General features: G+C 43.0%; 1 pseudogene across 1 annotated transcript; it reads right to left on the reverse strand.

The window, feature by feature from the left end:
- Window positions 1-4,802: 4,802 nt before the first annotated feature.
- On the reverse strand, window positions 4,803-14,235 carry LOC311428929 (zinc finger CCCH domain-containing protein 11A-like; annotated as a pseudogene). The gene is made up of 9 exons: window positions 12,900-14,235; window positions 9,474-9,526; window positions 8,912-9,089; window positions 8,593-8,712; window positions 7,690-7,813; window positions 7,057-7,259; window positions 6,304-6,423; window positions 5,718-5,798; window positions 4,803-5,423 (listed from the first exon to the last, which is right to left on the reverse strand). The product of its transcript is annotated as a zinc finger CCCH domain-containing protein 11A-like (transcript).
- Between the last annotated feature and the right edge of the window lie 577 nt (window positions 14,236-14,812).

Genomic DNA, 14,812 nt, shown 5'->3' on the forward strand with positions numbered 1-14,812 from the left:
ATGTGTTACCAGGTACATTTTTCAGTCTGGGGGTTTATCTGTGAAGCCAGGGCACCTGGAGTTGAGGTGGCATTCTTGAGGACCAAAAGGCAGAGGACACTACTCATCATCTATCACCTCACGAGGAAGTAGAACTTCACCTCATCCTCGTTCAGGTATTCAGACAACCCGAGAAGTCACCGGAAAGCTGTGCTGACTTGCAGCATTTCAAGAAAGCCTAATTAAGCAATCCTGCTAGCTGCTAGAAAGTGGTTTCAGGTGACTTATTCCTTTGATGGATTTTGGCTTCAATTATCTCAGAACCCTCATTTTTTCCCACATGTGACAGAACTTATGTTTCCCTGGGGATATACACTGATTAAGAAAAAGAACAAGTTGGGGTTGTCACCTGTTTTGGGGATTTTCTTCAAGTCTGATGGCTGGGACGTGCTCCGGCACGTCTGAAACACCCTAGAAAGCAGCAAAACAGTATTTATGACACATGGGTAAAAGATTCCTTAATAGCTTTTTCCTCCACACTGCTTCTCCTCTGGCATTGCGGAGCCGTGGCCAAAATACAAAACCAAGGTGCTCCTGAAGAAAGTTCACATTCACCTGGAGGTTACTCACGATCTGGTGTCTTTTAAGAACATGGCATTAATGGACAAAATCCCCCACACCAGAGAAATCACAGCATCAGAGTACCGGTTAAAGAGTGCCATTCATCTCATAAATACAGAAGGGTTCTACAAGCATCCTGGAGACAGCTACTGGATTTCTAAGGAAACAGAAGGCCTGCAGAACGTTTGAGTTTTCCACCTTTTCAAACAGAGGAGGGTAGAAATTTAACAAGGGATCCATCGCTGCATTAGCCCCTGGCCTTACTATGGCTGCTTTTCTGGCTGGAGGTCCCATCATGTCAGCATCAAAGGCAGTCTGTAGTTCCACAGCTGCTATGGCAGACGGGTAACTCCCAGGTGCCTTACGTTTCAGTGCCTTCTTCTTGGGGAAAGTGACTTTCCCACGCGAAGGCTTCGCAGATGTCATAAAGTTGGCTAGAGTAAAAGGAAGAGAGAACTGATACAGTCTTGCTCTGCCTCAGGAAAAATCCAGGTTCTCTTAATCATTTCCACAGTCCTTCTACACACTTAAATGCATTTGGCCAGCACAATTACACCGCCATTGCCTGGATTCTCAGGAATCTTTTCCACATAGTAAACTCTGTCTACCAACAAGCCATACAAAGGAACAAAGAAACCGAAGAGCTACAGTAAATAATAATCCAGGACAAGGGAAACCTCAGACACATAGCAATCCTAAGTGCAAGCTAGGTTCACAAATATAGACAGCTTTTATATTTAAAGTCCCGCTCCCGCTAGGAAAGGAAAAAGCAGCAGTTATAGTAGGACAAGAGTGTATGCAACTCTTGTACCAGCTTCCTCTCCCTTGCAGTGATGTCCCACAGTTAAGTTGTTCTACAAAGTCCACATTTGTAGTGGCATTTTCTAGTCTCCCGTTCCTTACCTAACATCTGGCTGGCAGGAAAAGAAGCAAACTAAGAAAAAGAAAGTACACCCTTCGCTTCGTAGCACTGCGTGGCAAAATGCACCCAGCCAGAGTTACAGCATGAGAATTGTCATCTTCTGTCTGTATTTCAGAAGACAACCTAAGTAACTCTTAACCTTCAACACTTACTTTTAGCTTCCTGGCCCTGAAATTGAGCTGCCACTTTCCCTGCTGGTTCAGTATTAAAGAAGCCAGCAGTAGATTTGACAGCAGCTTCCTCCTGCCGAAGCTTCTCTTGTTGTTCTCTCTGTTGCCACTTCTCCCACCGTCTCTCTTCAAAGCTCTTCTCTGGACATTTACGAGTTCCACTCTGCTGAGTGGGCTAGAAGGAAAGAAAAGTAGTGCATGAGTAGGACAAAAAAAATAAATAAAATCCGTGGAGATTTCGTTAAGAAAATCTGATCAGCAATCCCTCCAAAATGGTCTTGATGTGGAACAGCATATTAATCTCGTTCAGGTTACTGTTGGTTTTTTTGTTTGTTTGTTTGTTTGTTTGTTTTCCCATAAAATTCTGCCTGTAACAAGAGCCATGCTTTACTATGGACGCAGTCTCACATATCTGCAATATCCACTATGGCAAGCTTCTTTAAACAGCTAGGGTGTTCTGCTGTACATCTATTTATCACATTCTTTTTAAGCAGCAGAAAGTCATACAAGTTCCCCTATACAGTATCCACTGACAGATTGATTTCCTTGAACACAGAACTCTGGCCTTCTGTATTAAATCCTTCATGTCTGACAGATCAAGTCAGTAAGAACAAAAAGAATTCCCTCCACGTTAACTGTGTAGATTTCAGCTGGTGCTAACAGGGTTTCTTTCTTGCTGTGGTATAAACAGACTGATTCCAAGTTTGAGGATTACAGAGTTGTCTGGAAATGCTGCTGGCGATAGGATTTAGACTGCACTGCAGCTCCTACCAGCTGCTGAAGGGTAAGAACACACTCAAGAGGGTGGCACACGGTGAGTAACAAAACTTGTCAGAATTATCAGAAATTGTACGAATGTATGTGTGTCTTCACAGAGGACTCACCTGTACATCAGGTCCAGAGGAAAGTTTAGGAAAAGGCCGGTTCAATTCCACTGCCTTCTTTTCTTCTTTTTCAGGTGCTTTAAAAAAAGACAAAAAAAAGTGTTGTCAACGGCAGAAATAAAGAAAGCTGGGTACTTGTTTCCTTTGTGCATTTATTTCCTTGTGTCCCATGAGAGAGAGAGAGAAAGGCTACAATGTGCAAGCCATTCAGCATTTATCCATGAAGCAGATCCTGAGCAAACTGAACTTGCTCAATATGGGAAGCACCTCACTGGGGCAGGCATTAAAGCATCTTATTACCTGTTAGTTTTGTGCTCCATAAAGATTTCTGCTCTGCTGGGGCAGGTCTGGGTTGTGCTGAGGGAGCTGGCACATCTCCTTCACTCTGCTGCATCCGCAGAGCTTTCTCACGCTTTATTTCTTCCAAGGTTTTAACACGCACTTCTCCTTCTGGCTTGACTTTTCCTGCCGGCTCCTTCGCCTGCCCTTTGCTGGGCCCGGACAGAGCGAGCTGCTTCTTGGACTCACCCTGAATTTTGCTCTTGCTATGGCATTCTCCTGCTTTTTTCTTCTCTTCTACCAAGCGATTATTCTTTTTTTCAGACAAGGCTTCAGAGAAAGTTTGCATGCGACCTGCACGAGCAGCTCTTGCCCCTGCGCTGGAATCTTCAGTTTTACTGTGCCCTTCAGCCTCGGCTTTGGCTTGAGGTTCGCGTCTCTGAAGAGCTTTCTCACGACGGATTTCCTCCAGTGTTTTCACATGGATCTCTCCCATCGGCTTAGCAGCCTTCCCTGTCATCATCAAGAAATGAGGAGAAGCACCAACATTTAAAGAGAGTCCAGCAATATTTTAAGTCTCCAAAATTTGTCAGAGCACTAAGGAAAACTCATCTTGAGCGTTCCCAATAATGCATCTTAGAACAATATCCTTAGAACAACATTCTCCTCCTCCTCTGAGCCACTTGTATTTTGAAGACCAGCCCTATCCAGAGAGAACTGCTACACAGAAATGCTGCTTTACTTTATTACTTTTTCAGACTGCATTTCAAATTCCTGCTCCTGGCAGTGGTTCTATTCTAATTGTACGTAACGGTTCACAGAAGCAGCTAAAAACCTCGACAAGGCACAAGTAGAAAATAAACACACACCTAGAGCCAGAGTTCTGATAGTGGCTGTCAGAAGAGCTTCAGCACTCAACCAAGAGGCGTCAGTTCTTTGTTTTCGTTTAAATTAGTTTGTAGGGATGTATGAAAGCAGTCCAAGTTCGTGGAAAGGACGGAGGAGAAAGCATATTTAAGATCTAGCTGTTACCTCTCTCAGTACTGGTCTGTTTAGGAGGTAATCCCAGCCTGTCCTTCAGAGACTTGGGAACTCGAACTGCAAAACAGAAAAAGAACGAATTAGGGAGGCTGCATAATGTCAACTTCAGGTTCACATTTCAAAACAAGACAGGAAAGGTAACTTTGAATCCCAGTGATTACGACCTCAGCCAACATGCAAAAAGAAACATCACTGGAAAAGGACAAACAGAAAGACTAAATACGAAACCCAGGAATCCAATCCAGATGCCCGTTTAGTACCTGTCTCTCTCTTGGGTGCTTTGTCAGCATTTCCCGGAGCCTCTACCTTCTTCCCCAGCCTTTCAGCAAGGCTGCGCTTCACTGGAAGGCTGCCTACATCATCTTCAGAGAAAACAAGGAATATTGTAAGAACTTTTCTTTGCAGGAAGGTTTGAGAACAGTCAACAATAAGCTTCTCTTTTTCAAGCATATTTTCATAGAATTGCCTTTCAGCTGCTAAATGATTTTTTTTTTTTTTTTCCATTTCTGCCGTCAACACAGATCTCCACTGCAATGTATTTTCCTTTCATACATCACAAATACTCTTTAATGCAGTCATATATAGAAGGCAGCACCTACGTAACAGCTCGTAAAAAGTTCTCACCCGCGGAGGCTTTCCGTTTTCCTTGTCTATCAGCAAGATCTACTCGAACCACAGGTTCCTCCCCTAAAACAAAAGGGAATTTTTTTTTCTATTTCACAGAAACCAGTAGCCAACAGAAATATTATCCTGTTAGCCCATGTCCAAAAAACCCTAGTCAGACACTGTTTTGACAGCTAGACCACACAAACTCATATTTTAACTATAATTAACATGGAAAAAAATATTAATAGTCTCAGTGCTTGCTTCAAATTCCAGCTGAGATAGTAGAGAGTGAATCTGAGTCTGCTTGACACCTATACTTTGTGCAGAACAAAGCTGCATAAGCAAGCAGAATATTCTTAGGTGCAAATGCTGAGAAATATTCCTTTCTAAGGTGAATGTCTACGAGTAAAAGTACTTCCACACTTTTTTCCCTTTAAAAGGCATTTGCACAGCTCTAAACAATTTATACACAAACTCCTGTCATACTGTGTCCACACCTGCCACTGTACGCCTCTTTAATGCTTCAGAAATTGCTTCTTATATAGCACTGGCTTCTACAGCTCGCTCTTCTCGTTACTCTTCTGTTTTTCAGTTACCCCCCTATTGGCATACTGACACTTTTTTTTTTCTCCTGCCACTGCACTTAACCTGAGCACCAAATCTTTCCAGTACAACCAGGGACTTTAAGCATAAAAGCACGTTTTGAACAGAAGGCAGCACCAGAAGGCTAACATGGGTGAATTGTTTTAATTATTGCTTAACCCTCCAGTTTAGGAGTAATGAAATCAAAACAAAAGCATTCATTATTACCTTTCTTGGAAGACACTGTCACAGTTCTCACCACTGTCCGGACATTTTCCTCTTCTGGAGCAGGAAAAATCATAGAATCAACGGGACGAAGAGAAGATCTTGAAGAACCTTCTGTTCAGAGCAACCAAAACATAAGGAAGTTTACCCAACATAAAAAACTATCACAAAGAACAAAAAACTTTAAATGATTTGTTACTGTCAAAAATACAGCAAGCAGAGCATGTAAAGAAGAGAGGTGACTAATTTGCCTCTGGTTGCCCTTTGGACTCCCATTTAGAATACCAGCTGGCTGAGAATCAGGTTGCTTTATGCCCCCAGCTAAAAATGGAAGTCTGTCCCTCAAGCAGCTCCCAGTCACCATCACCTGCCGTGAACAGGATAAGAAAGTAGGCAATATTAACTCACCACCGTGTCTCTTATTTTTTTCCTTCATCTTCTGCCATTTGATTTCCTCAAGTGTTTTTATTCCAAAATTCAGATTGCCCTCTGAAAACAGGAAACAGTTCATGAGACAGGCTTAGAGGCACTCACTGAGGACCACAGGTCCTCAGGCTTCTTAGCGCTCAGGAACTTTCTGAAGTATTTCGAATAAAGCCTGTCAACACTCCTCACAAGTGAAAGAGCCATAGAACCAATGGCATTTTGCCCCTCCTTTCATCCTTCAGGGTTCAAAATGTAGTTTTAATTTTAATCCATTTACACAATATTAGATCCCTCTATCGTTAGATATGGCTTATCAGCAGTGGTTGCAAGGCTGCACGTGCAGCCATTTAAACTCCATGCTGTGGCCCTGTTTTGTTCTCCAAAAGTAAAGAAAAGGAGTTCACCTTTCTGACCCAATGGGCACATGATGGTATTAATGGCAGAAATGAGATCATGGAAATAACCGACTCCATTCAGCACCCCTACATTTTGTTGTGTTTTTACACCACGCTGCTTTTGACTTAACTGTCAAGTTCTTCTGATTTATCGTACTAAGGTGCTGGCATACCTTGTTTAGTAGTAATAGAACTGCCTTTCCGAGTGGAAATCACCCGTAACCCATTTTTGCCTTCCGCAGCTGGATGCTGGACGGGCGTTTTAGTTTCTTCTCCTTCCTCAGAAAGTTGGTCTGAAGGGGAAAAATCGATTCAGTTATGCATAGACCAGGTTGGTCATGATTACGTAGCTCATGCAGTGACACTTCAGCCCATGGTTCATATAAAAAACTTTGTTGCTGTTTTGTTTTGTTTGTTTGTTTGTTTGTTTGTTTGTTTTTAAACAGCTACACTGACCTGATGAACTCCTAAGTAGAATACACTAGGACAAAACATCTAGGACTCTAGATTCTCTCTGCAGCTTTAACTACTACACAACACATTGCTCTTCAGACAGAAAAAAGAAATTTCCTTCCTAGTTTCACATAGAACTTTACACAAAAGACCAGCTAAAGCCAGGAGTGGTTCTAAGCTTTCCTCCAACGTTTCAGCTTCTGTCCACTGACTGCCAGACAAAGCCACCAGTGACCTGGCCAGACTGCCTGCCCTATCGCTAGTCAGACCTCAGGTCATCTGTGATTTATACACTCATTTACAGCACAGATTCCTTCCAAGAACCAAAGATTTAACACATTCATTTACAGCACAAATTCCTTCAAGAACCAAAGATTTAACACATTCATTTACAGCACAAATTCCTTCAAGAAACAAAGATTTACACAATCATTTACAGCACAAATTCCTTCCAAGAACCAAAACATGCTCACCATCATCATCTTCATCATCATCTGCAGCATTGATTACAACTGGAGGGTGTGTAGGGCTTGGGACATTTTCAGAGTTTTCCACTTTCGTCACCCCCTTAGCTGTGGAGAGGGATTTGACTGGACAGAAAGTTTGTTTTGCTGCAGTGACATCTGAGCCACTTTCAGATCATCGTCCGCGCACTCAGGCGGACTTGGCAGTGTAGCTAGAGGAAGAGGAGGATCATCGGTAATATGGCAGTTTAAAACTTTGACCACAATGCAAAGAGATGGTAGCAAAGGCAGATAACCCGCACAGACAACGAATTCAGCATCTCCTTTTGCCCATCCCATCACTGCTTACACCGTGAACAATGATTTCCCTTCCAACAACAACACATCTCCCTACCACCCAGCAAAAGAGGAAACAACAGGAAGCAAACTGCAAGGCAAACATCACACAAAGCAAAGAGAAGCTGAGCACGAAAGCAGAAAACAAACACCAGCAGTACACTCGGTGCAGTACACCTATGACTGCAGACCTTTTCCTGCCCTCACAAATGAACAGTTACCTGACGCCCCCTACAGGATTGGCACCCACTAAGTAATACTCAAAATTAATTCTTCAGCGCTTAAAGAAAAAGGACCTAAACTCACTCTTGCTTGGTGGTAAGAATTGTCCATCGATGTAACGTCCCTTTGCATGATGAAAAGCACAGTTGGCTTTCTGACAGCCTCCCGGCTGGTTCTCCCAGTAGCAAGGAATCTCACTGCGCTTTTTCTGAAGACAGAAAGAAAGAAAAGCTCGTGATAACATGCACCTGAGGCTTGCAAAGAGATGCACAGCTCCAGATCGTGACAGCTGTCACAACACAGTGCTGAAACAGCATTCCAAAGGTCAGTTTCTCAGTTAAGTGTAGTATTTCTGGGCATATTCACAAAGTTTGCATAAGCTGTAACCACTATGCACATTTAGTTTGGTCATCACTCAGTTTGAGAAGACAGGCACTCTCAGACATCACTTGAGGGTGGCTTAAACTAATACACCTAGGATTATACTAGGATTATTCAGAGGGAAAAAGAACATCTGAAATTGCCTAGGTTAACCCTGTCTAGAACTACTTCTTGGAGACTTAGTTCTGCTGCACCTTTAACTTTCCCCACTTCCTACCCCAGGCAGCTACAACAGCGTTATCTGAAGGACTGTGGGTCAGAAGACACCTGATAGTTCATTATCAAGCCTGCTCCCATGAGGATAGAACAGCCTGTTTATTACCCCCCTGCTCCAGCACGTTTTAGCAGTCTATTTAACAGCTATTCTGCATCTCTTGAGAAAACTGTCAGCATCTAATAAAAAAAAATAAACAAATATCTTGCTAAGACATACCTAAGGCATTGATTTTATTTCCCTCTGCTTCCTCCCACCCCCTCTCTTGGTAACAGAAACCAGTATGATTTTGAAGCAAACAAATCTATCCTGCAAAAGCGCAATCAGTACACCTACGGCACTGAAAAATGCTTTTGTGGATTTATTTTGAGAACACATTGTTAGGCACTCACGTCAATTTCCATGTGTCTGAATCGGCAGACATTCCTGAAACAACGACCCTCCTGCCACAGCTTGCAGACCGTCTCATTGCCCAGAGCAGCTTCGCAGTGGCGGTAGGCACATTTGTCTCCCTGGAACCAAAAGGAAACCAACAAGGAAAATAGAGTACAGCCTCAAAAATGGCCATGCTGCTGCCTAATGGTGCTACAACTGAATTCACAATCTATCTGGTTCTCAAGTTAACCAAAGACCAGTGTGCTTCCTCCTCCTAATCTACTCCTTCCTGAAAAAAGGGGAGAAAAAAGCAAAGCAAAGGAAAGCCAGCCATACCTTGCTACAGGTAGAATAGAAATAGAAGTAGCAATCGTCTCCTTGTTTAGACATGCCGACGAGTTCTGCTAACAAGCTCGGGTTCTCTCCACAGGGACTTCCTCTGCTCTTGGAGAGAGCTGTCTTCACCCTTGCTTGGGCTGAAAGTCTTCTACTGGCTTGTGATCAGTGAAATCTTCTTTTTAAAAGTAACCCGAAAGAAAGTAACAAGTGAAAAATAATGAGGAACAAACATTTTTCCAGCTTTCTTCAGTTAATCAAATCAAGTTATCAGTCTCTCAAAGAGAGCAAAGCCTTGAAATCAGCTGTTACATGAACTAACTAAATATTAAAGTTCTGTAAAGCTGCCAGGAGCTTTGTCAGCAAGCGTTCTCTTCCACATCCTCAATAATATGACCTGGAGCACATCTGGAAGCCTGAAAACGGAGTCACTCCTTAAAAAACCACCTGATGATACATGCAAGTCAATAATCAACTATGGCTACAAATAACTTCTCTAGAACACAGTAAGGACGCATTAAACAGCACGTTCCAGGCCCTGTGGGTCTTCGATTTCACCTACCTGGACAACCTCAGCAAAGTTATCGATCTTCAAAGGCTTCCAGTTAACTACTCCTGTAGGCCGAACCAAGACTGAATCCGTGAATTAATAATAAAGGGGTAGGAAGAATTTTCCTCCTCACTTTGCCAAGGGAACCTCTCATCCACAATTCAAACATAGGATGCGCTTTTAAACAGCTTATAACTAAGAGAGGAAGCAAGTCCATTTGAATGCTCTCTCAGACTGGATGCAGCCACGGTTAGTTAGCTCTTCAAAAAAATAAAAAACAAAAAACAAAACAAAACAAAAACAAAAAAAAAAAAACAGCGCATTTAGAGATGAACTCGTGATTCAAAGTGGCTGCAAAAATGAGGCTCCATCTTCCACAGCCGGACAATTTAACTTTTTTTTTTTTTTTTTTTTTAATTTAAAATTCAGCATGTTCCAATCTCTGGTCTTCAAGATTTCTTCACCTATTAAGAAAACACAAAAACCTTTCCCCGTCTTTATTACCTGTACAGCAAAAAACATACCAGTGCATCTAAATCCACAGATGTGCATACGCATACACACATCTGTGTTTATACACACACGAGGAGGGAGTGAGAGAAAGTTAGCGAGAGCGACAGTGAAAATCAGAATTTTTGCCTTTTCGACACAGAGAACGTGTAAAAATTCTCTCATTTTGAGGGAACTAGAAAAAAATGGAGGCTCTACAAAAGATTTTGATGAGTATGCCTTCGAGGCCGATGCTTTGTAACATGAGGGATCTGGGGGCCAGCACACAAATATGCATACGGATGTACATGCATACAGGATAAACATATCTATACACACAAGCGTGCACAGTAGATGTTGTATGATCTCCATATCGAGAACAACTCGTAGCCCTGATCAGACATGTAGAGTTGCAATCAATTAACAGCAGCAAGACAGCAGATCAAGGGTACAGCAAGCTTTGAGAGGCAGGGGAATGCTCACTTTGCCAGTGGCACGGCTGCATGATACCAAGGATTTTGAATTACTTTGATTTTTTGGAAGCAATTTGGTTTTTCTTTCTGCGCTGTAGCTGTGGTGGTTTTACCGTGCTGGGCAGCTAAACCCCACAACCGCTCTCTCACTCCCCCTCCTTTAGATGAGGAGGGGGAGAAGTAAAGCAAAGAACAACTCACGGGTTGAGATAAGGATAATTTAATTAAAGGGAAAAAATTATAATAATTAAATAAAGACTACCATGAACTAAACAATTTAACTAAGGGGAAATAAAAAGGGAAAGGGGAAAAGGGAGGGGAAAAGGAAAAATAAAAAGAAGGGAGGAAAACAAACAAACAAAATAAATGAAGGCTATATGGAAGTGCAGAGGAAAGAAATTACTCTCTACTTCCCACAAATGAGCCATGATTGACCACGTCCTTGAAGCAAGGCCTCAACGCACGCAGCCGGTGTTCGAGAGGAGGACCGACGTTTTCCCAACGAGAGCCCACCCCTCCCCTCTTCTTCCTGTTTCCACCTTTTATTGCTGAGTGGGACATCACATGGTATGGAATATCCCTTTGATTGGTTTAGGTCAGCTGCCCTAGTGATGTTTCTCTCCTCACCTTTTTGCCCACCCCCTAGGAGGGTTAGAGAAAGGCCCAATGCTGTGCCACTGCTGCTCAGCAGTACACACAACACTGGGGTGGTAACACTGCTGTTCCAGCTACAAGTACAGAGTACGGCACTGTATGGGCTGCTGCAGGGAAAGTAAACATTCCAGCCAGACCCAGTACAGTAGCAAATACCACAGGTTTGCCATCACGTGCTGTTCCCTAATCCATATATCCATCATCAGCCATTGCTGCAGGATCATGAAAGGTTAGAGAAGACGACTTAGGTCCAATTTAACAGCCAATGAGTTTTCGATGAGCAGAGCTGCAACAGATTTTATTTCGCCACAAGCATTTTTTTTTCTTTTTTTCTGATATGAAGTCAGAAATTTTGATTTTTTTTTTTTTTAAAGACACTAAATGTCACAAAACCTGCAACCAGACCAGATAAAGTTCAATTCAGAGTGATTCTGAATCCTTTCATTAAAACGCTGCACATTTCTGTGCAAATTATTTCTGACTCTTCTGGACAAAAGTGGATGAAATAGTTCTTACAAATTAATAATAAAAGGTTGGAAGCTTTTACTCACACAAACACTAGTGAATTTTCCAGGAAATATTGTTTTGGCAGGGAATTTTCCCAAATCTAAAATAAAGAGAGGAAAAGTTGGGTTCTCATATTAGTTACTGCTTTTGACTGCTGGACAAAGGGAATAAAAACAGTAGTTAAGTGCAAGGTTTCCTTCTCTTCTTTAGTATGGGTAGGAATCGTCACTTCGGACCTTTAGCACCTTCAGAAACACACCCAGTGCCATGCAGGTTCCTCTGCAGCTACTTCTAACAATTACTGGTGCTCCTTAGCATGGAAGTTTGACTCAAAACACTCTCCAGATTTAGCTCTTTTGACTGCCCAAGGAGCTCATCATTTTGCTTGTTGCCTTCCATTTTCCTGAACACACCGGGAACGCTGTTCAGAATCTGAATGGATCTGGTCTAAGGAATGGGAAGAAAGCAAAACCAACGATACCTTGCAGTATTCCAAATTCCAAAAAAGCAGTCTCATTTTAAAAAGGACCTCAAAAGCTTTTTTTTTTTTTAAACTGACATCTGCCAACATAGCAATCCAAGCGCTAAACCAACTGAAGTTGCCCCTGAAAGCCTGAATAAAAATGAGTAACTCTGGTGCACTCAGCAGGTCTGTAATAGAAGTTGGTAAGGGTTTTAGATTTCTTTTTTTTTTGCTCCAGGGTGCTGGTAAAATTTTTGCATTAAGAGATTTTGAACCTTTTGTACCAAAGAATTAGAGATGCGCTACAGTGCCAGTAGCTGGGGGTCTGGAAATACACACCAACAAGTGTCATAAGCTTTGCCTTTGCTGAAGGAAGATGAATAGTACAAAGAAAATCTGTCTAGTTTGTTTTACAGGCTTGTCTTTCTCAGTACGGAACAAACTGACCTCCCTGGTCTAACTTTGCAGTGCCTATTCTGCCTTTGTCCTGCAGAGAAGAGCAAGAAAGGAACAAATCTATTTTTGCACCCCAAAAACGCATTAGAGGAGGATTATCACACCCACCTAAGGGTACTTCCTTGTTTGTTTATAAAGCACAAAGCATTTCTCTTGGACAGTCTCTGTTGCTGGCCTCTTTTGTGCCTTCCATTTATAATAAAGATATTAAGATGCTTACCCCTTGCTTGTTTTTTTTTTTATTTGTTTGTTTGTTTGTTTTTGTTTTTTTTAAAGAACAGTGGAAGTGGAGAGTCGGATGACAAGCAAGAACAAACACTAGAAACTCCTTGTTCTGCCCCTGCTTTTTAATCACCCAGCATCACCCCGGCTGCAAAACAGCCTCTGCTGATTTACCTGCTTGTTAAAGCACCCCACAGGCTGCAAGTGCGGTGTGCTAGGTGTCAAGTTATATTTAACGGTGCACACGTAACCATTCATCTTCCCACAGTCGAAGCACAGAACAGCCTCTTGCTAACACAACTCATCCCTGCTGCTGCAAGAAACCTCATGGCCTGCAGGAAAACCTCAAGCTAAGAGTTCCAAAGCAAAAGCAGAAAACGCATCATTTGTACTCTTTCTATTTGAGGGAATTCTAGCTGCTAAATGCTGCCTACATCTGAGGGCACGTTCTGAGGCTGCCGGGAAGGACACTCAACACCCACTGACAGCAGGAGTGCAAAGATGCCAGCCAAGAAGGCAAAGGTTAGAGCTGAACGCTGCCTCAGCTTCCTCCAGCAGCCAGCTGGGGGTCACCTTTCACCACGCTCTCTGAGACTCGGAGCACCGAGTTACCGCAGCCGCCACGTACAGCTGCTCCTTGCTGGCCCAAACTATTTGAAGAGTCTTCAGACTTCAGGGACCTGTTTTACGACAGCCTCAAGATCAAATTCATCTGTTCCTGAAGGCGCTGATCGTCCTGCTGTTTCTGTAGCTGTCAAAGAACAATCCTGAACTGAGGCACTCGTCTGATCAAACAGTGCTTCGGCACAGATTTCTCTTTAGCTTGACACATCAAGGTGAAGAGGAATCGATTCTTGCAAGCAACCTCTCAAGCAGGGATCTAATAAGGTGACCAAAACGACAGATCTGTTGTGCAGATCTGAGCACGTCACTCTGCAGGGAATCACTTTCAAGCCTAAGATGTTTCACCCATCTCCCTGCCCCAGAGCAACACAAGGAAAGCTCTTAAGCAATTGCTAGCCTCTCCTCAGTGCTCACGAGTCCCAAATCACTAATTTTACAATATATAAACCATGGCAGCTGGCACCTAGATGGCACACGGTGACACTGCACACGTTGGCAGTGCTGTCAGGAGCTGGAAAGTCAGGGGTGAGGGGGTTAAGGGAAAACCACACATCAGTTTAGCAACTTGGCTCCCGTAGGATACTTCCTACGGCAGGAGTTTTAGCAAAGTCCCTCCCTCAGAGGGACCTGCTGGCTAATTAAAACAGGACTTCTGCTGGAGCAGTCAGAAGGCAGCAGGGTATCAGGAGATATCCAGTGGGCATCACCGTCAGCCTGTGGCAGTTTGGGGTCCAGGTATCAGTGGTTATGCGTGGTTTTCTCTGCTTCACTTTCTCCAAAGCTGTGAAAAAGTAGTTCTTTTACAGCACTGTACAGTCACACGTTACGGATGGAACCAGCTGCATCAACTTCCAGTACGACGGTGTTGGAAAAAGGTGCCTTTGGTGGTCAGGAGCACAACAGCTCTGGTGAGGTGTTATTTAAGTGTGTTCTTACACCTGAGTTTCCTCATAGCAGTATGTAGCTGAGGGGGTCCAGGTTTCCCAGGTAAGATTGATGTTTTTTCTCCTACCAAGCACCAGCTCAGTATACAAAGCTCTGTTAATAACACCCAAGCGTGTAGATGTTAAACTGAAACTGCTTTTAAACCTATTTGTTGTTACGAAAATAGCTTAATACACCATCTTCACAGGGTAAAAATTCACATGGAAGGACAAAAAAACCCAGAAGCGCTTCCTGAGCTTCAGTTTACCAACAGCACCATCGGATTTAGATCCTGGCCTGGCAGCCAGGATGCAGGGTCTGTAAGCATTGCTGCGATGTGCAAGTGCCAAGGCAGGTTTCTGGCCTGCCCTGAATAAAATACCTTTTTTTTTTAATACAAACAGCGTGCCAGGTACGCTGTAATGCCAATGTGCCAGCTCAATAGAGGATGTCAAACAACAGAGGCGTTTATCCTAATTTCTGGCATGAAAACACTTTTAACAGCATTCTTTTCATGAAGAAAACCCTCTCTATCTTCT

Source organism: Aythya ferina (assembly GCF_964211825.1).
Source record: "Aythya ferina genome assembly, contig: HAP1_SCAFFOLD_195, whole genome shotgun sequence".
Classification (NCBI taxonomy): Eukaryota; Metazoa; Chordata; class Aves; order Anseriformes; family Anatidae; genus Aythya; species Aythya ferina.